At 40.3% G+C, this 22,975-nt stretch overlaps 1 long non-coding RNA gene across 5 annotated transcripts in view; it reads right to left on the reverse strand.

Moving 5' to 3' along the window:
- Positions 1-1,418: 1,418 nt before the first annotated feature.
- Positions 1,419-22,975, reverse strand: part of LOC116441210 — a 318,677-nt gene continuing 297,120 nt past the window's right edge. For all 5 annotated transcript variants that reach the window (XR_004238960.1, XR_004238959.1, XR_004238958.1 and 2 more), the window contains 2 exons: positions 12,945-13,131; positions 1,419-11,673 (listed from right to left, as the gene is read on the reverse strand). This is a non-coding gene — a long non-coding RNA (uncharacterized LOC116441210). The remainder of the gene's footprint in view (positions 11,674-12,944; positions 13,132-22,975) is intronic.

The raw sequence follows: 22,975 nt of genomic DNA on the forward strand, positions 1-22,975 counted from the left end.
AGCTGCTGTACATGACCTTCCCAGCCACAAGGCTGTACTAATCTGCCAGTGCAGGAGTCCCCCACCATGAGAGAGCCTGCTGAGTTTTCCTGTGAGGGTGTTTTGGGGAGGACATGGGCCTGGACATGGGGAAGAACCAAATCCCAGAGGCCTTGGGCTTTGGGGACTGTGGAAGGAGAGACAAATGAAAGGCTACTTATTGAATTGGGGGGGCAAATTCCCTGTCTGACTTCAGTTTTGAGACTCACCCATCCTGCTCTCTGTGCACCACGGCACTCACATGGCTGGGCTCAGATTTGATCTGCTCCCAGGACTGCAGAAGTGCTGTCATCCAACAAAACACTTCATGAAGCTCACGGTGGTGTTTCCTTCTGTCAGACTCAGGCACAACACAGGGCTTTGTAAAGGAGAACCCTGGGTCTTCTGCCATGGTGGTCACTAAGGGTCACCTCAGGAAGCTCCAGGGAAAGAGAAGAGCAAGCAGGGATTGGTGGGGAAGAGAAGAGGGCAGTGTCTGGGTCACTCATAGTGTGGGGGCATTAGATCTAAACTGTCCATGTGATAGAGCAATTAGATATGCTATTCAGTAGCTGCAAAGAGACTTTTCTGTGATTGTCATGCTTTTCTCTGCTCCCTGATACTTCAGAGGGAGAGAGGGCAAAGCTACCTCCTCTCATCCATGCACCCTTTTCCTGGTATTAGGGACCCCCAAATGGGGCTATCCTCACCAGTGGGAGAAGAAGATGAGGTCCAGCTCTCTTTGTCATGCAGGATGGTGAAGTTTCCTCTGACTTTCAACTGTGCCTAATATGGGCAACCCTGCTCTGTCACTAGCTTGCAGAAGGTGGGGCTTTTGCCTTCATGTGTTCCTGTAATACACTCAGTACCCTGCAGCACAGTGACGCACAATCCAAGAAAGGGCAGCCTTCATGCATTTGGTGAAATTAATGCTACTCTACAAAAAAAGTCCCCTTTCTCAGGTTGTGGGTATTCTTGACATTTCTTTAAAGCAAACTGCAGTGCACGCTGAACAATGTTCAGAGTCCTGCTGAGGCTTCAGTAACTTAATTATGCTTTATTCTTTCTAACCTACCCACATACACGCTTTACCAATTTAAACTTTTTTATAGATCCCCCTGAAGTATTTTCTGCTGTGCTTTGCTCTTAACATCACACTTGTTTTTCTCACTCCAGTCCTTACTCAAGTACAGGGTGCCTTCTTATGCCTGTGTAATGTTGTGCAAGATGGTTTCCATACCTTAGTGTGGAGCAGAGCTAAAAGGAAGAAGGAAGGAGAAATAAAAGAACTTTACCTTGTACCACACCTCCGTCTGGCTCTTCTGTATAAAATACACAACACTGATTTAGGAGCTTTGCTTCTTGCATGCCAATAAATTACTGGGAGCAGACATAACAAATGCAAATGGAATCATACTTTAATGAAAACTGAAGTGCTTATAACTTAAGGAAATTGTTACAAAGCAAAAACAAGGTTAATTGTACAATCAGGTCCAGGCATACCCTCCTGCAAGTGTAAAGACTAGGTTTTGCTTACTGATTAAGTTCATATTCTCTGTGTTGGACACAGTGACTAATTACATATACTAATTTAATTAAGCAATAAATAAGCATATTTCAATTGGAACATCAAAAGAGTCATACCTTTCAAATCAGGGATAATTAGAATCATTTTGAGACCTATTATTTTCAGCTGTTATACAATAGCTGATTCCGACGGGATCTGTATCACTGAAAGCCTGTCCAATGTTTTGCAAGACAGCGATCAGATCCATGCTAAGCTAATACATCCATTCATCTTGGAGAGCTTCTTCCCCAGATAAAATTATCATTTGCATTTAAGTAGTATAACAAATCCCTCATCAACTCAAAAACTTATTCCCTAGAATAGCACTGAATTTCAGGACTAACAGCAAAACTTGGAGACTCAAAAATAAAATTATTGACTTGTGTAGTTGATAATTGCCACCACCTTCCATAAGATTCTTGTGCTGAGTTGAGCTGATTATAAAATAAAAGAAATGGGTTTCCTAGAAAAATGGAAAAGCTGTCTTAAAGAAAGATGCTTTTCAGATCTAAAATACAAGCGTTGAATTCTATTTTTGAATTGAAATCATAAACTAATCAGATTTACATAAGAAAGAGCAATATGCAAAATGCATGAAGTTTTTCTATTAAGGAAAATTATTTCTGGCAGTTGCACCACTTGAGATAAGGGGCAATGGAGACATGAGCAAATGTCTTGGCATCACTTGGTGTGAGCTTGGAGCTCTGCCTAGCCACATTTCTAGAAGACTCAAAGCTCATCTGGCACCCTGTTTAATCTTTAGCTAACACATACATTGGGGCTCAGACTTCCCCTTTGTATTATGATGTGACCAAAACTAATGACTGCTTCACTTCAGTGTGGCATAGAAAGTGGAGAATATTTAGGAAGTTATACCCACAGGCAGAGTAATGAACATATCTTCACTGGAAGTCATAGCAAGATGCTTATTTAGGCTGATCCTAATAGTGCAGTAGGAAATCAGAGTCTTTTAACAGCTTGGGCACAATAAATAAAGCACAATCCATGTTCTCTCCACCTGCAGGCTTAACAGCATGGTACAAACCCCCCATTTTCATTAGAGTTTACTGTATGCTGAGCTGAAGAACATGACAGTAGATTCTGTTGGAGGTAGGCATTGAATGGAAGATATGAATGTCCATTTCTGGTTATGGTTGTGGGTTTATGGAAATCTGAAGTCCACCAAGGACCGCACTGGGACGTGAGGAAGTCAAGCCTCAGAATTAGCTTTATGATACTGGATGGAATAATTTTTTCATACAAAGGGAAAGAAGATTGTTTTAGAAATGACATTAGTCTATTCTCTCCAAAACAGGAAAGACTTGCCTCAGACAACTGAAGGAAGCAGCAATTGCCATTTTTATTCCTTCTTTTCCCCAAGGGGACATAAAGCAATGAGTCAACTTTGATTCTCCCCTCAGTCCCACTGTCAGAGAGGCTGCCAAGTATATATTGGGTTCCCAGGGGCAAAAGGCCTTCAAGCAGATATTTGTGATACTTATCCCTGTGGCTAGTGCTGAAAATTAAAGACACATGACGTTCAAACCCACAACAACAAGCATAGGTTTCCAAAGACAACCAGCTGCTTCACAGGAACTGCCAGAGCAAACAATTAGCAATTCAGCAAGGATATTCACACGGCCTGCTTTCTCCAGGACAGTTTGGAATTCTCTGCCATGAGGAGAGATAACTTTGATATTTAAGAAAAATTATAAGAGTGATTATTCATCACTGCCTTTGTCCAGGTGGGGAAGTATGGCTAAGTGTCTTTTTGAAAGAAAAAATAGATGAAGCTTCCTCAGTCATCAGTTCATGAAACATACATTGCCTGACTACCAAACATGACTTACACTCCAAATGGGAAATTATTGTTAAAGGCAAGCTGTTCAGGAGGTTAACCATCACTATCAAAACTGCGGGGACCTGACATGATACGCTTTTATCAAATGGTTTTATAAATGAAAGTGAGAGGGATGGACACAAGTGGCCAAATTCAGCCTCTTCCTGCTAAGCTTCATGTGGGTGCAGAGACTACTTTGCTGGTGTTGTCTAGCATGCATAACACCCCCATCAATGTACTCAAATTAAGAGAGGCAGACTGGAGTCAGCTGTGTTCAGGAGAATCACTCCTGAGGTAAGACTGAATACATAAAGCAAACCACCTCCTATGCTAGCTTGTGAAAGGACTCCAAAATTGACATAACTAGAATTCCCAAGAGTACAGTATTTCTTCTGTATATCATCTTTTCATCTTCCAGTGCACTTGAATATACTGTGCTTCTTACAGGGAATATCGCTTCTCAAACTTTATCTCAGTACTTGATAGTTATTGACTAAAACCTACAAAATTGAAATAACCATAGAGTTCAACAAATGCACAGTTCTTCACATATGTCGATACCTTGGCAGAAATTGTAGAAAATGTCACAGAAACAAGAACAAAATTATTTGTTGGTCATAGCTCCAAAATCCCATAAAAGGTGTTACCAGAGAAACACCATTCAGGCTGAAAAAGATGAAGATTTCTAAAATGCAGTACTTAAAAAGGCTAACAACAAATTAATTTGGTACCAGCTGCATAATCAGATGCTCAAAATCATATCAAATTTTTCACTATGGATGGCAAAGATTCAGGACATGAACCTTGTTTAAACTTCATCAAACTCTTGACCTAGACAGTGACCAAATCTTGTGAGGGCATGACTTTCTACACAGTTTCTAAACTCCCCGGTTCCATCTGGGTTTAACACTCTCAGGAAAACAATCCTCTCTGCAAAGCAGTTAAATGCTGCTTGTTATTTCACTGAGTGCTATCTTATCACCCAAGTTGTACTGAGTGCTCTGCTGTCAGTTTCAGAAATCTGTCTAGTCCTTGGAAATGAAAAGTCTATCTCAGATCTTACCAGAATATTATCACAGGGACCTAAATGCAATTAAGGAGAGTGTGTGTCACCAGAGGTTCAGCAAAACCAGCTTTTTAATTTATAGTTATTTAAGTGTTGTTGGTTTCAAAAATCATCCAAGAAGTGAGTGCAATGGTATTTGCATTCCTTCAACAGAGCTAAAATATTAATCAAATATGCTATGGGAGAGAAAGAGAGGAAAAATATAAAGGAAAGGGGGGGGGGAAGTGAAATTGTATCTGTATTAACCTATTACTAATTATGAATTTTATAGATACAGCTAGATGAATAAAGATGAAAAGAAGTTGGAGAAAAATACATTATCACACAAGAACAGACATCACTGAGGAGCTGATCTTCGAGCTTTTCCCAGATCATTTTAAATGATCTCACATGAACTGCCCACAAGTGAAACCAGCAACTTCACCTCCATTCAGTGCATACTTGAGCCAGGCTTTTACTGAGGCTGTTCTGATTTCTGATCAGAATCTTTTTTTGCTTTGCCCTTCTGCTAATAACATTTGGTACACTGCTGAGCTGGTCTTTGAAAAATTGGGTATTAAATTACTAATGAGAGAGGAATGAACAGTTCAACTGAACTACATAGATGCTTGAAAACCAAAAATTCTTCATAGGGGTTAGTGAGAAGGTATTATTTCTTAAGTTAGTATCTTCAAGATAGTATTTCTTAAGATGAACTTTCTTAAATAGATTTTTTGGCAATTTTTAAAACTCAGCATAATACCAAATAGGCTATATTTTCTGTTCTAGAGTAGCACCTTCTGAGAAAGTGTGGAAAAACACCTAACATTTTGTAAGGGATCTTTCCTGAGTCGTGCAGGTAGAGCTATAAGTAAGTGCTGTATTTGTAAGCAGGCAGAGAATGATGGTTTCCAGTAAAGATTCCAAAAGCATTAAATTCACTTTAAGAAAACTTCTGAAACTTGGACTCTTCCTGTGAATATATGCTACATATCTCAAAAACATAAAACCAAAGAACTCAATCAAAAGCACAAAACCAACAGTAAAAAGCCATTCAGCCGGAGGAAGACTGTAAAGAGGATCTGTTTCTAGAAAATGAAAACCAGCTTTGCACTCTTTCTCTGCATGCTGAAGCATGCATTTTGGGTGCCTAGGTCTGAATGCACTGCATTCTGGCAACATGGCAAGAAGCCAGTAAGATAAAACATGCCGTGAGGTCATATTTTATAAATCAGAACTTTCCCAAAGAGTACCGGTAATACAACAGATCTAGAAATTAGTAAAAAATATCAGCAGTTTCCATCTTTAAAAGTTCAGCTTATCTTTAAATCTATTTACCATCATCTAATGTTAAATGAAATTCATAAAAGTTATGAGTGGAACAGATAAAACAGTACTGAAGAACTGGACTGGATAATTAACCTGTTTAGGGATGACTAATGCATTAGCTCTAAATGCAAATATAAAGGGATATAATTCTGCTGGTGTTATACAACCACAAATCTGGAACAACCCTTCTGAGGCCCCTGGAAATTCTGAGAGGTCAGAGGAATATAGCAGAGCTCAAAATCCATCCAAAATCACTGTAATGCCATAATTCCTTCCTAAACTACATGAGAATATATGTATTTACAGGCACAGAAATGGCAAGATTACAGAGAGAAATTCATAAAAGGAAGAAATTCTTTCAAAGAAAAAAAAACCCCACAGATATTCCAGCTCGAATGCTTTGGAGTTTTAAATAATAGCAACTAACCATTTTTTCATTTTCTTTCAAACTACAGTCAACAAGCAGGTTGTGCTCTTAAATTATATCTGCATGCAATACTCACAGGCTGTAAACAATGAAACTTAATTAAAGGTTTGAAAAATGCCTGGTGAAATACTTATGATTAAATTAATTCATCTGTAGATTGGGGCAGTAAATTTGCAAGGGTTGTAAAAGTACCTAGTTTATAACGTGGATCAAAGTATTTGCCATGTAAAATGAGAAAAAGGCCAGCACAAAACTGACAGAATTTATTCATGGTATCCACTTTTCCATGACACTAAATGCTGCTTCTGTGCACTGAGCCATCAGTAATCTCAATTCTTTTTCCTGTAAGTACTATATTGCTGGTTAAACCAATTTGTCCTTTCAGGGTTATTGTACTTTAATTTGCTTTGTGCTTTACACTTCCTCTGCAAGTTGCAGTTTAACAGATTTTTATGAAGATGCTACTACATTAGAAGAAAAATATTGTTATGTCTTCATAGTAAAGCTCTTGAGCCAAAGACCTTCAATCTCCTGTTGGCTATTAAAATTCCTAGTTTCTGTACTGCTTCGGAGCACTGCAATGATATTTCAGTGTCACCATAAATAAATGTTCCTTCGTGAAAAATAATTAGTCAAGTCAACGATTTTTGATTTTTTATTTAATCATCACTGTCACTGCAGAGCCTGAAATACATAAGGAAGTAGTAAAAATAACGATAGCAGCATCTACCCATAGTGCTCTGAAAACAGCTCTTTAGCTTCTGTGCAAACAGCTTGTGGTGTGATGCAAAAGAAATACTTCATGCCCCATTCCCTGCAAGGGACTTTGAGAAACCTGGTCTGGTTGAGGGTGTCCTTGCCTGCGGCAGGGGGGGTTGGAACAAGATGATCTTTAAGGTCCCTTCCAACAGAAATCATTCTGTGATTCTGTGTTTCTATGAACTGTAGCTTTAACTTGACATACACTACCTGCACAAGACTGCCGCAAGCTCACAAAATTCACTTTAAAGATAACACCAGGCTGTGAGATACCACACCTGAATTACCTATTGCTTTCACAGCTTAGCAACCATTTGGTATGACCACTTGTACAAGCTGCTGCTGATTCTTAGACTTGCCAACAGATCCCTATTCTGGATGAGAGAGAGACTGTCCTGTTTAACACACCTTTAAAAGGCTGTGATTTTCACCTGTTTTGCCACTATACAAGCATTAAATGTGCTTAATTCCATGTGTGCTTGCACCCAGCCTGGGGACCCAGAGATAACAGGGTAACATTCATTCACCTGCATGGTTCCTAACTTAGCATATGGAAAGGGCTGTGTGTAAAACAGGGACTACAATCTAGATTTCACTGTACCTTTCACTATTAGCCAGACACCTCCTTCTCTTCCTATTTGTATTAATTGTACACAGCAAACTTGTTTTCTTCAAAGAAAAATCAAGGACCTCACTTCCCTGTTCATGCAGCAAACTACCCAGCTAGTCTTGAGCCTCCTCCACATTTCTGTCTTTGGCTCTGTAGTTAGATACTTATTGGAGTCTAAATGCTCACAAAAGATGGAAAATTTTGTCTTGAAACTGGCAGAGCTATTCTAATTTCTCCATTGGTTGTGCAGAAAAAAATACTCTGGGTGTTGCACAAAAGCTCAGTTGCTCTTTTAGATGGACTTCCTCTCTTTTCTTGGTCATTTGCATTAACTATATGGAGCAGTACTGAGCGAGTGAATGAGGGAGAGGGAGGAAAACAGTTTGAAATTAATTAAGGCTTAAAATCACATTAGAGATGATTTTCTGGATGTGGATTCTGTTCTGTCCCTCTCCAGCCAGGATTCATTCTCCTGTAGTGGTCCAGCAGCCATTGGCATGGACTATCTGCTCCAGTGGTATTCTCCCAGCTGAGGTGCCCAGTGCCCCCAGGCCAGCTGCAGAAAAGAGTTAAACTCTGTGGGAATCTGAGCATTTTTGCAATGGTCCGAGGATCCTCACAGACTGGGTGAAGGCAGCATCTCCTCTCCTGCAATGGCAATGGATTCTGAAGCTGCTCAGAGAAGGAAAGGATCAAAAGTGTTCATCTAGGCTACTCCAGAAAGAAAGGGACTAGATTGTGAAGATTACAGTCCCTCTCAAATTTTTAAATCAGACTGGATGTCAGCATATTCCTAGGACATGGGACACTTTTGCAGACAATATGTATTGAAAGTGCTCTCTTGCTGAAGCTTGAAGAACTTGAGGGTAGGTACTTAAAAAAACAACACACAAATGTCAAAGCAAGTAGATCAAACCTGAAATAAGAAAGAAAAGAACAAGCAGTGTGAGTTTCTTTGGATCTGGTCAAAGCTGTAGGCTGCTTTACTGTTATCTGAATGGGATCAGATATTGTTGGTATAGCAATATGCAAAAATCAGGTTGTTATACATGCACACAATCTCTTTTATCAGCTAGTACTTTACAGTAGTACAAATCACCATTTCTCCTCTATGACCTTTCTTAAACAGTCAGCAATCTAAAAGAGGAACACAAGGAATTTTACAGTAGATGGAGAAATAAAGAAGATTCATGCAAATGCTCATTCCCATGTTAAATAGAAGGGCACCACAGAGATGATACAGTTGCAACTCTTCTTTGGTACTGTGACCTTCCTTGAGGAAATACATTTTTTTTTCAAAAATAAATCCAACCGTAAGTGTCCTGGGATATCCAGAAGTGAAGCAAACTTCTGACTTGAAAAGGTCAGAAATGAAAATCTGTCAGTCACTGCTGTTACCTAACAATATCGGAGCTACTCTCTCATTTTTGTCTCTCTAATAAACCACTGGAGGACCAGGCAAAAGAGCTATGATGAAGGCACTTGGCAAAGTCACTTACAAACTAGAGCAAAAGCCAAAGTTAGGTGTAATCCTGTGGACAAGAGCTCCCTCTGTGCCCAGACACTCCCAGTCACAGGACAGGAACAGCGTGCCACAGTGAAAGGTGCCAACAGTGGGAGGAAACACATAAAACAAATTAGCCCTCCCCCCTTTCCACCAGTAAATCCATCTGGTAACAGCTGTTACCTATTCAGTTTATACAATCTCTTCTCCAAAATCTTTGATGTCCAGAAGACTGGAAAATCTAATTGTGTCTTGGGAAAGAGGATAACAAAAATATTGAGAAAGTAATAAAAACACAAGCAATTCTCTTATTGCAATGCTTGCTGAGAAAGAAAGTTCTCCAGATCTGGTTAGTTAGCAAACTCCTTTATAAATCAGTCATGAATGAAGGAAATTTACTATTCATGGCTACAGAAATAAAATTTAGAAAAAGGACTTGCTTCTTTCAGCAATCTTGAGAACAATGGTATATTTTCATTTGCTTTCCTAAGGACAAATACAAAATGAGAGCATTGAGGCTTCCTCTGGAAGCCTGCAGTTTACAGCCAAGGCACAGTTCACCCCATTAGCCCAAGGACTTGACTTGCCATTACATCAGCTGTAGTGGAATGACAGTCGTGCAATGAAGATGGTAATCAGCTAAAAAAGTAAACGACGATATCTTTGGTTCTACTACATGGCCAAACCGGCCAGGAACACCACACTCTGGGAGGTCTGTGGTCAGGCACCAAACGTGGAGCAGCTTGGCTTCTACCTGCCATGCCAGGGCTTCCCAGCTGGAGAGGTGGCATCCCCAGGGAGGCACAGCAAGCCCAACCCCTGCTGGGAATGACATAACTGCCCTCTTTGGCTGCTGAAAGCATCTCTTTGGGATGTGCTACCCATGACATATGCCCCACAGTAGTTAAATGAGGAATGAGAGTCCTCGTGTCCCTTTTGCCCCAGACAAGAAGTTGCAGCATTGCGCAAACCCGCCCCGCTCGGGGCATGCCAGCAGGATGTGGTGTGCTGCCGCTGCTCCCGCTGGGTCCAGTGGGCTGCCCAGGGCTGTGCTCAGCCAGGGCTTGGCCAGTTGAGTGGGAAACAAATGGCAGCACCTTCTGGGAAACAGGGAGGGGGCCAGTCTCCAGGCACCTGTTGAAACAAGATTATGAGATTTAGGTTGGGAATGCCAATGCGCTTTTCCTGCACGAATCGTGCTGGCACAGCTGCGGTACCTAGCAGAGATTGCAAAACTTCACACAGAGTGGAGCACTCTGGCTGCTGTACCATCAGGATAGTGATTATACCAGAACAGATCTGCGATGTGAGAGAGAGAACATGAATTTTAAATATGAATTCTAAATCTCTCCCCGTAGCACAATCCCATTCACCTTCAGCTCCTGTGCACACAAATCTCCCCAAGAGGCACCTTGGTTACACATCAGATAATACCTTCAGAGACTATTTCTTTTTCTGTTTGGAGATTGCTTAGTATAAACTTTCATCAGCTTATTTTTGTTTTAAATAACTGCAAAATGTCTCTGTTTTTGAGGGAGAGGAAGGTAGAAGGACGTGGGAGGGAGGCCAATATATTTTAGATTTTAAGGGAAAGAGCCCTGCCAAAGTGCAAAATCTTTCAAAGACAGACTTACACAGCTTGTGAAACTTGTGTGAGACTGCTCTCTATAACTTGTACCACATTCTGCCTCCTTCACCCTCTGACACATAGCAAGAAAACTGGATTCAAAATGAGATTGCACCATGGTGAATTCATTCCTTGAATTGCATCGTAAGTTTCAGCAATACACAGCGTGGGAACACGTCGATTAGCTCTCACTTTGAAGAAATTGGATTTGCAAAGGTCAGCAGTGGCTCGGCCCATTTCTCAGCAGATCTTTGGCTTGCTTTTCATCCCGGGACTAGCAGGGAGGAGGTCAGAGAGGAATGACAAAAAGAGCGAGCTTTTTGAAGAGAGCCCAAAGAATCTGACTGTGCTCCCAGCAGTTTAGAGGTTTCTTTTGCTCAAAGCTAATAAAAAGGTAGATTTTAAACCAAATTTACGGGAATAATTTTCTGGGTTTGCTTTACATATTAAACAATTAATTGTTTTGATATAAACTAAGAAATGCTTTCCAATGTAACTTTTGGTCTGGCAAGAGCTGTCTGAAGCTAATCCACAGAAAAGCCTGCTTGCCCTCCCCCATCCCTCCCACGTTTTGTGCAAAAGGGTTCAGCCAGCCTGGAAAAGAGGTGGAAAGAGGCAAAGCTCAGCCCTCAGTGGAAGTGTGAAATCCAGGGAGTTTGTGCTCTGTATTTTTCCTCTGAAACACGTTTCCCAGTTGTTTAGTTTGCTCCTGTGCCAGCGCACTGAGACAGAGGTAGTTTCATTACCCTTTTGAGCCGGAAAATTCACAGAATATTTTGGCCACTCTCTGCACCTTATTAACATAAACTGGACTTTCCTCCTGCTGCTGGCAGGGCAGGATGCTGGGAGTGTGTGATCAAGGCATTCCAGCGGCTGTCACCGACGTTCTCCCTAGGCTGGCGGTGAAGGATTCCTCCTGGATCCTGAACAGGGGTTTGCTGTGGCCACTTACACCGGAAAGCCACAAAAGAGGGAAGGAGGTGGGGAGAAAAAAGAGAGCAGGTTAGAAAGGAATCCAAAAATACCAGCAAGCCTGAGTTCCTTCACCTGTAAATATTAAACATTTCTTGCAGAAATACAGAACACACAGACTTAAACATATCTCCTAGAAAACTGGAAATAATGGACTCATCTTCTTTGTTAGTGTGGTTTTTTGGCAGCTCACTTTCTCTGGCTTTAAAGCCTTGTGAAGTCTTGCAATCTGGGGAAAGAGTAGGCAGAATAGCTCCAGCTGCTGTTGCAGATCTCCTCAAACTGTAAACATTTGCTTTTCCCTAGGTCTTCCAGCAAGCAACATGGCAGCATGCTGACATAAGGATATGATTTAGAAAGTATCCAAATCATAGAAGGCCAAATCTTGATGCTCTTTTGGTTCTTGTTAAGTAGCCAGTACTAATCCAGGTGAATTTTTCTCATCATTAACTGAGCAATACTACTGGCCTTTGCCCTTACTAATTTGACTCGGAAAACTCCTTTCTGAGTCTGTCCCAGGAATTCCCAGAGATCTGGCTGCTGCAGAAGGTGCCAGCAGGAATACAGCAGAAACACTGGTCGAGGGGAGGGATTTACAGCATGTGCAAAAGAGATGTAGGACAGAGTGTTTTAGGGAGATGAAGATCAAAAGGGAGCGGTTATTACCAAACTGACAGAGAAGTGATGTTTCTGTGACCTAAGAGGAAGTAATAAATGCTGGATTTGGGCTTTTAGTGAAGAAATGGCTTGTTCACCTGTTACCTCATAGCTGCATCAGACTTCCACCAATATCTGATCACCACCACTAAAGAGTGAGTCTATGGAGGGCTTGTTAACAGCTCTGCCAAGGAGGTTGTGCCAGCTCCTCTCAACAAGTGTTGTTACCACAGATCCCAGCAGACCCTGGAATTTCTCATTACCTCACATACCAGCAACTCTTTAGAAGTGCCTTTACTTTCCAGTTACAGAGATGGAAGCAAGTAGAGGATCTGAGTAAGGTTCTGCAGCTAAGGGGATCTCTCTTCAGAAATAGCGCTTTGTGCTAAATATGAGATCCCATCTAGGGGTTTTGTTACAGCATCCTTTCTAGGAATATAATTTTTAATTTGATAGATTTCCACAATATTTGACCTGAAGAAGATTGTGATTTATGGACACATACCTCATTTGCAAATTTTCATCTGAGTACAGGTAAACTTATACCTAACCTGGAGAGCTTAGGCATTAGAACATGTATCTGGATTACCTGTTCACAGCTGTTCATGGTCAGCCATCAAATCCCAGATCCAGCTTCTTTTCTCTATTTAGCATCCTCTTGTCTCTGTTTTCATTTGATCACTCTTTTATGTGTGATGTTTTTATCAACACTTCAGCATCCTTCAGTGGAGAAAGACGTCCTTGTCGCACCTTTCACATATGTATAAGCTTCGTAACTGAGAACACAAAGTACTGGGTTTAGCTCTCTTTTTTTCAAAAAAACAAACCAAAGAAAGTCAGGAGGTTAAACAACTACAGTTGAGGATACCTTGCTGAGCTGCAATAAAAAATACAAAAGATTGGTCTGAACACATATTTTTTTATTAAAAGAGAATGAACATAAATTACAGCTGCTGACCATGTAGTCATTCTTTTTATGAGGTGTTTCCCTATACCCATATATGATTTCCACATATAAATTCCCTGTTGGACTGAAAACTCCTCACATGAAACTGGTGTTTTTCTTAATAAATTGTCTGCAGAATCAGTATTCCATCTTGGATGTAAAAAGTTCATTAGGGGAAAAAAGCATCCCAGTGTCCTGGTGGAAAGCAATACCAGACACTGTTCAAGCTAAAAAAAGATCTGCCTGCAGATTGTGTAGCTTTTTTCCTCTGCTTTTCTACTTAATTATTTTCCATAATTTAATAAAATCTAATATAACATAGCATACTGTAATGGTGCCTGCAGTAACAGCCACTTAGTCCAGAGCAGAAAAAAGCAATTCTGTTCCATTGAGGGTTTCAGCATTTTGAGTTTTGTTTCCTATAAAACTTTCTTGAAGAAGGGCCCCTAGCTCTGACAGAGTGTGAGCACAGAAACCCTGAAATCTTCTGCTCTGAAAGAGCTTGTTTTATGGAATGCCCTCAAACCATGCAGCGTGGAAGCCTGGAAACTGCTCCAGGTCAGCTCACTGAGGTCTTCTCACCAGAGAAAATCCCTTCAACAAGAATCAGATGTTCCATATGGGGTGCTCAGTTGTAAATCTGAGAAAGCACTAAAAATACAAAATTGTAAAAAAATGTCCCCAGAGCGCACATGAAAATCCACGTTGATGATTACCGTTGTTACTCCATGCAGAAGAGAGGCAATGCTGAACTAAACCGGATGGCCATGTATTCAGGGTCATCTGCTGCTGCTCTTACTCTGGAAGCGCAGCTGTCTCCTCGTGAAACCAGCGAGTTCAGTGGAGACCGGGTGAAGAATGTGCTCCTAAGAGATTCCCCCTTCCTGAGAAAAACGCTTGGTTTGACAAGCGGCTGGATGTGCGTCAGAACGTGACAGAAGGGGCACGTTTTTAGCAACACTTCACTGAACCAGTGCAGCAGAGTGTGGGCCCCAAAAGCACAGTTGCTTTCATTCCCATAATTTACTTTCATCTGTCTTTTTCAAAACTTTCCCTAATTAAGCTTAATTGCCATGCAGTCACACATTAGTGCAACGTTCTGTCCACTTATGGACCACCCATAAAATCCTTCATAGCATTAATCCCGGAAAGTGGTAGACTGCTTGTTTTGTTTTGTTTTCTAATATGCATAAGTGCCTATAATGCACAGCAATGGCTTTTTGGAACTGATACTTGACTCTGATTATCATGAAAAGATTCTTACTTTATGTCAGAAAATCAGAGAGGTCAGAAGGGTGTTTGTGTTTTGGGAAAAACAAGCATTTGTGATGATCTGGCATCCAAGACCTTTGGTGCAGAACTCAAACACGCAGATTCCCACCTCTTTGATATATTTAACTCCTTCTTAGGACAGTTATGGGTTAGACCATAACAATTTGAGTACCTTTCACCTTTGAGAGTAAGTCAGGTTCTCTGCATCGCTTAAATCTTCAGTGAGAGACTCCCAAAGAGCAGCAATTCCATGACCTCACACAACCCTGCAAACTATCTTCTTTAAAGATGGACAGAGGTCTCGCCTGGAGGAGGCCTCTAAATAGTTTGTAGGAGCTGGACCCTAACAGAGTATTTAGAAATGTTAAAACAAAGTAACAACAAAGAATTGCAGGGAAATTGGCTGAAATATTCTTCCAAGCAGCTGATTATTCTTTAGAATTGCAGTTTATCTGAGTGCAATAACTCCCATAATGTAGAAGTCAAGAAGACCCTTGAATTTCTAGGATGCTGAAGCAACAGCAGCAAGTACCAGGTACATCAGAAGAGTATTGGGTGGGCTAAAAATTCTCACAACTAGGACAACAAACCTAAAAGATAAGAATGAAGTAGTGTTAGATAATAAAACTTCTGTAGCAAACAGACAACACCATAACTTATAGCAGAGAGATGTAACATGAGGGAATTTCAGCCTCACTCAACTTTGGTGAGTGACTCAGGGAGTCAGAGATCACACCATATGACTAAAAACTTAATTTACCATTTGCATTGACATGGTTTCTGTGCACTGGCAGAAAATGCCAGTTTTTTTGCCACTGCTAGAAATACTTTTCTTAGTCCAGAAATGATAAAAAGAAAGAGAAAAGGAAGAACAAAATTTAGGTCCAAGTGAATATTTCTAAATTATTGGTAAGTGATTCAGTTACATCTAGTCCTTTCTAAAGCTTTCAAGCTTTGTAGGATGTATATATTGGAAAGGGAAAAATGAAAGGAGAAATACCAAGAACTCTCTAACCAGCAAGGACTTGTTGCACATGTAACTTATTAGCTAAATTTGTCCAACATACACAGTGCTTGAGAAATGCACATTCTGTGAAAAAAGTAGGGTTCTTACATTATGCCTGTGAGACAAAAGTAAAATAGAGAACAGGAGATACATAAATTATTGTCTGTGAGTCCAGAGGCAAGTTCTGATAATGAATTAATATTTTAATGTCAGGGAAAATCATTCTTTTCAGTCACACCTTTATGAATTTCTAAACCGAGCAAAAAAAATCCCCCCTACTTATCACTTAATTGATTACTATAAAAATGAAAATATATAACTTTTGTTTAATAAAAGCTAGAAAATTTCAAATGACGCAAAATTTCTTCAAAGCTTCTTTATTAAAAGCCACACACACACAAACCTTCATTGTTATCTAAGTTGATACTATCTTTGTCCCTTATTTACAGCCCAGCCCTAGCATTCTTTCTGGGTGGCAACAGCACAAGGCACACTCATGGGCAAACTGAAGTGACAAGCAAGCAAGGAAAACAGAGGAACGAAAGTGAAAAGTGTGTACTTGCTCCGCCAGCTCTGCTGCAGGCTACTGAGGGTATTATAGCTGCATTGAGTTAGTCCTACAATTAATTGGCCATTATAGAAAAATCTGACAATTATTAAAGAGAACAACCCAACTCAGAAATGCTGGGATAAATTAACATGTTGCAATCCTACTGATATCACCAGCATGATTCTCAAGGAGAAATTGGTGTTGTTTCTTTTTTTTTTTCAAGTAGGAGTCATTCCTTCAATTGCAAAGTCTCTTTCAAATGTTAACACATTTGGATGGCATAAATGTAGCAATCCTGGAGACTACCCCACAGGGGGAGCAGGCTGGTTTGATACAGAGTTTCTGCACTTCAGGTCCTCAGTGTCTCGGGTGCAGCCTAATCCAAGGGGTATAAGATGCAGGGTTAGGATATGTTTGTTGTGGAATAAGGCAGTCTGGAACATCTTTGTGAGTATTTACTCAGAGAAAACAGGGTGCCACCTCAGTGATTGTTTCTATGCATCTTTCTACTTGCTTTCCAAAATAAGCAAAGCATCCAATCTCTAAAAATACTGACTACTAAAAAGTACACAGTTCCTTAGGGAAACAAGGTTTCAACATAGTTGTGTCATATGAATGTTTGCCTGTCATCTGTTTGCTCTTTCCCCCCAGTTTTGACTCCATTTTACAGAAGGGCAGAGGTCTCAGCGAGTCAAGTTCTGACAAGTCCCGTGCAAATTGGGGGCAGCTGATGGCTGCACGCACAGCAGCGCTCCCCTGGCCACGCACTCAGTGCTCCCTGCCAGGCACTGCAGGCATGAAGGACAGGCAGGCCTGACAGTGGACAAGCAGGAGCAGTGGGGCAGGAGAGACAGAAATCCGTAGGAAATGGGTCCTCTTTAGCTTGGCTGCCTGTGGGCCAACTTGTTAACTGATTTATACAATAATTTTCCTCTCGGTTCTTGAGTTCTACTGAAAATGATCTTTCTCGCCAGTGATGCTTTCCAGGAACAGACTGAAGTGCTTGCTTCAAAACTCCTGACAGTATCCTTTATTTGCTAAACAAGGGGGCACAGCAAACAATCTTTTTCTTATGTTTTGCTTTAACCTTGCTGATGCCTTTCAGTGAACTATGAGCCAAATTCCTTATTTCACTGCTTTAACAAGTGTGTAGATACTGACATCTCCAATCCCACTTTCCCAGGTCAAGATCATGTTTCATTAGAGACCAACTGAGCCTGCAGAACTCTATTTTCTCGTAAATGCTGGTCTCACTGATCTTAGTGGGAGAGCATGTGTGGGCCGGGGGCTTGGTACCTACCTGTGTATCTGCATACTTATATTTAATTCAGAGATGCAGCTACCCTCATGGTTTTAATTCTGTCCAATAGAATGCAATATCAAATACACAGCCTGTTCCTATAGACTCAGTTTGAATGTGGCTAATCAAATGAAGTCCGTCAGTACTCCAGAGAGTAACAGAAATCCAGAGACACCAACAAATCATGATTAAAAGTGCAGGAAGGCTCATTGGGGAACGATTGCATCTTTCCTATTTTGTTTTGCTTAATAAATATTTAATTTCTGCTACAGGCAGAAATAAGAATAAGTTGAGGTTTAAAGAAAGCGTTTGTTCTAATGAAAGTATTTTGCTTGCTAATAGTATTACCACCAAGTGAATAAAAAAAAGAGCTGTGAACTCCATTGATTTAAAAAAAACCCCAGAATTATTCAGAAAACCAAATATATACTTAGGGTCCTAGGCAACAAACATGAGATGCACCCTAGGATAGTAACACACATTCATGATTCTATACAGTGATACCATTTCATGGCTTGTCTGGATGAAATTAATTAATTAAGTTTGTATTGTCCACATCCAGTCCCTGTGATCTAAATACAGGCAAACCTGGGAAATCTAGTCCAGAAAAAAAGCAGCACCTTTCCACCTGGGAGGAAATAACAAATTCTCTCATCACTCAGTGAGTGCGTGGAGTGGTTTGAATACCCGTGGTACAGACAGCAGGCAGGAATAAGGCTTCTCACTTCCCACTCTTGCACCCTCCCCAGCAGTGATGGAAGCCCAGAGCCCACCTCTGCACTCTGCCAATTTATGGCATCCAGGTAAGCAAAAAATTACTTGTGTGAATTGGTTAACTGTCAATGCTTCTCACAACATCTTTGGATTCACACTGTGGCTGTGATGCAAATGTTCGGTTTAGAGTAATGGTGCCTCACCGTCAGTAACTGACATTCTGCATCATCTTTCCAAAACTAAAGGTTTTGAAAGATGACCTCAAAACTAAAGTTTGCAATAGCAGAGAGAGGATTTCTGCCACTGCTTGTGCTCAAGCAGCCAGGAAGAGTTACACTCACTGAAGGCAAACTCTAGCTGATGCAGTTTCTGGAAGTCTATTTGCTTCCTGTGTTTCCTAAAGAGCTGAGATCAAGAAATAGTTCCTATCTTCTAATAATATGAAAAAAAATTGATGTGCTGCTAGTTTGGGAAAATATAAACTTTGATGATCTATTTCTGATTCTGTTTCAGAACTGCTGGAATGGTTTGCCTGCTGTCCTCGTTGTAATGGTTTGTGCCACTGCCCAGGAAAAATCTACTGCAGCAGTGTACTTATCCATGATGAAAATTCCACATGAGTAACACTCAGGAATATTAGAACCAGCCTGTATGCATATGCACTTAGAATTAAAAATTTTAAAAAAACAAAAATAATAAAAAAATACCCCAGTAACTCTGTCTTGACCTTAATAAGCATAGGAGTGTCACCAGTCTAGAAGAGTGTAACTTTCATATCTAAATATATCTGTATCTCTGTATAAATATTCATCTGAAGAATTTTATCTGCCTCGAGAATGTAAAAAAAAAAAAATATTCAAACAGCAATTCTTTGGCCTTGAACAGTTAAAAATAGCCCAGAATCCAGAACGACACCAAAAACAACAGTTCTTTGTGCTGAAGCCATTGCCCAACTTGCCAGCGCTGGAGCTGCCGGTGCTCCTTGCTGTAAGTGCGGCAAAGGGCAGCCGCAGCCCGTTTCGGCTCGGGGCTCGCTGGAGCGGAGCTGGGGAGCGGAGCCGCGCCAGGCCCCGGCGGCCGGAGCTCGCTGCTTCCAGGGCAGCTCCTCGGGGAGAGCTCAGCTGCACTCCCTGCGCAGGGCCAGGGACAGCGCCGGACCCTGCCCGTCCTGCGGGGAAACCGCAGGGGAGCTGTGCGGGTGATTTCACTTAGGGAAAGCCCAGACTTACAGAAACAGCAGGCTCTGCTTTGGGAAGGGACAGACCCTCCGGACCTACAGAGCACTGTGGGAACAGTTCTGTCACTTTTTTTTCCCGCTGAGCAGGCCTTTTCCCCCGAGCAGACCCAAACACTTACATGAACTCTGTATAAATAAGGTTATAAAGCTACTAATGTTCTTTAACTATAAAGAGATAATACCAACCATGAAACCTGAGCAGCTTTTTCTTGTCTCCTGCACATATGAAAGATGGCATTAAAAGAGATTAGTTTAAACCACTTGCAATTTCCTTTATGCAATAAAAGATTTTCTTTGCTTGGAATTTTCCTATTTATAGTGTGTATTTGGACTCAGGATAGCATAATACTTTCCTTAGTATCCCTGCTTTTAATGATGCTCGCAGCATTTGAGCCATTCATCAAATTTGACAACTGAAACAGCTAGGAGTTAATGGGAGCATGAGCAGTTTGACAAACACAGTCTATTTGACAAGGCTGAGGTCAGGACCAAAAGAACTGCTCTTGGTTAAATAAATAGAAAAGCAACAAAGTAAAGCAAAATCTCTGCAGCCATTTATCAACTTTAAAAGCCTTTTTGTTATAAGAAACATTAAGTGAAGCTGCACACAGAGATGGGAATTAAAAGGGGTTGGAAGAATTCAGCTGGCTTCTCTTTTAGGTGAAATTAAAAAGCTCAGTAAAAACTGAGGGATTATGTCCATAAAGCTGACATGCAGCTACATAATACCTAAACCTACACTTTAGAGCTGTCTGCTTCTGAACTTAGTATTTTAAAGAGCAGGCTTTTCCTAGATAACAGACTGATTCAGGTGGCACTGAAAGTAGAATGGTATCACGAGAGACGACTTTGCTGACATCTGCAAAGCAGGAGAGCACTGTATGGGCACGTTCAGGAGCACAGCTGAGACTGATCCATCCACTGCTGCTTCAATAAGAAATTTACCTGATAGCAACCTGTGCAAGGGGCCTTCCAGAGAGCCTGCAAAGCATCAGAGCTCTGGGTTTAGACACAATATTGCCTGTAGGAAATTCCTGGATGTCAAATGACTCCTGGAAGCTGATAATTAGTGCAGCCACTAATTTCCTGGCTTTCCTTGGTTTGTGGAATTTTTTTTTTACTTGGGGACATTGGTTTGGGCTCATCTGTCCAAGACCCTGCAGGTTCTAGGAAAGATAGAAACACTGAATCTGTTCTTGTACTCCCTTAGTAAGATGTCTTTCAAAGCATGCAGCACACTTAGGAAACAAAGGATAATATCTCTCTTTTTTTTTTTTAATCAAGTACACATTGGCATGCAAAATCAAATCCTTAATATTCTGGGTTTGGTCTTGCATTCTATATATCAGAGTTGGTGTCCAGGAATTATAGTGTTGACTTCAAGGAGAACAAGACTGACTTTCTTCTGATTCAGCTTTCCTGCTCTTTAAATTTGGGAGTGATGTTATTCTCATGACTAGATAAGGCAATACAAATTTAAGCACTGAGAAATTCTTGGATATTATAGTTGTGCAGAATATTTTCTAATAATTTTCCTACTTGATCACTTCATCTAATCATTTCTATCACTGTCGAGAAATCACCAGTAGCGCTAGGGAATTTCCATCAGAAGCAAGTAATCTGGCAAAACTCAGTATATTTTTGCAGTCCTAAAAGTATCAGGAAAGGTCTTTATGGGTTTGGTGCTGGACATGTTGCCAGATGAAAAAATTCCTTTTCTTCTGAGACTTCTCTATCCTTTCTATTGCTTTAATGCTTTTATGACTATTGGCACTTTGGAGATAATAAAGAAAAAAAGCATGTATTGAGGCACAAAGACGGCAGAATGACTCTGAATAGTTATAAAATTTACAGATTAATTTGGTGCATCTTGTTTTGCTAATAACTTTTCATTTTTTCTTTCATAAAGCAATTTGTACACCTAAATAATATACTTAACAACTCCTATTGCTGTTGGGAAATGATGAAAGACTTCTTTTCCTGGAAGTGATTGATTATAGTCTGGATAAATGAAATAATTTTCCCTCTTCTCATTATGCTTTGAGCAAAACACCCATTACAGGAGTACCGTGCAGCCATTTGGAGCTAGGAAATGTATTCCATTTAGCCTGTCAAACACAGTTTAATTCCTGTTTTAACTCTGCCTCTTTTCCAAACCTCCTTTTCAAGACTACACTAATATAACCTAATTTTGACAGAGCATTCTGGACTCTGGGCAGCTCTGACTCTTGAGCTCTTTACCATCTGGAATGGGTTTTTCTTCTGCTTAATACCAGAGCTTTCTGGTTTGTTTGGTTTAGTTGTTTTGCAATATACAACCTACAGTCATCTTATAAAATAATTTATAGCACTCATTTGGCCTCCTTTTTGGAACTTTCTATTTGGGAAAGAAAATCAAAAATAAAGCAAGCTCAGCGCTAGTTTGCCTTTTAATAAAAATGTTTTTACCCAAAATATTGGCGTGGATGTCTGAAGATTGCACTCTCCTTTCCAATGTCAACAACGCAAATGTCTTTTCTAATGGACGTAATCGTTACTTTGTGTCATGGCTACGTTGTATTTGGGGGGTTCCTCTTCTGTGTTGAAAACCATAAAAATATGATAAAAATGTTCAGTATGACAAAAAATTTAGTGATAGGATTGTACCTAATCTTCAGTAAAGTGGGATCCTGGAATAGAGCACAAGAAGAGTAACCCTAATTTTAAGATGGAGCTTCATAGGTTCATGTAGAATTTGCATTATTAACATATTTTTTTCATGGAATCACATAATAGCGAGGTTTGGATTCAAAGATTCAAGAGCTCTTTTACAGTCTCATATCTCTTGTAAATGTTTTATGGATGGAATTATTTCTCAGTGTTATACAAAGAAAATACCATTTCACAAAGGCTGGTTTGCTCTCTACTTGAATACTGGTGAGCTTTTGCTTGTTTTTGAAATTCTGTGATCAGCATGGGGCTGAACTGCTTAAGGAAATCAACCCCATTCATGTTTTTGCCCTCTTTTCTTAACCAAATTGAGTTGGTGCTGGGAGATTTTCACTGCAACAATAAAAGTCTTCTCTTTAGTCTAGTCCTTGGGAAGTGGTGGCTAGGATCAAGAATCTACTTTCACTTTACCATATTACTGTAAGCAAATAATAATACTAAAAATAGTATTATCAAAGCCATCATTAGAGGTGGTGTTGGTTCTCCATAGATGGTGTACAAGAAAGACCCCTGAATAAAAAGCAGCCTGCATGAGGCACAAAGAGTAAGAGAGACAGAAGGTCAGAGCAGTTTAGGAGAGTCTTCCTCTGACTAATCCCAGAGTAAGACTGTCAGACCCTTGAACTGTCCTCAAATCAAGAACTAAGAAAATATACGAGATATAACATCTGAAGCTCATCTTTCTGGTTCTCAGGAAGCACTATTCCAATTTTTGTTGTATTTTACTCTACTTCAAACACACTGGTTGCTATCTCTATAATTTAGTGCATTAGGTAGAAAATACTACTTTTGTGCCAGATCAGGTTATGCTGAGTAATAAATCTTTTTAAGCTATGTGTCTGTATATGTACTTTTTCAGTGAGAGAAACTGTAAAGTAAATTTCTT

The sequence above is a fragment of the Corvus moneduloides genome, chromosome 3 (genome assembly GCF_009650955.1).
Source record: "Corvus moneduloides isolate bCorMon1 chromosome 3, bCorMon1.pri, whole genome shotgun sequence".
Taxonomy (NCBI): Eukaryota; Metazoa; Chordata; class Aves; order Passeriformes; family Corvidae; genus Corvus; species Corvus moneduloides.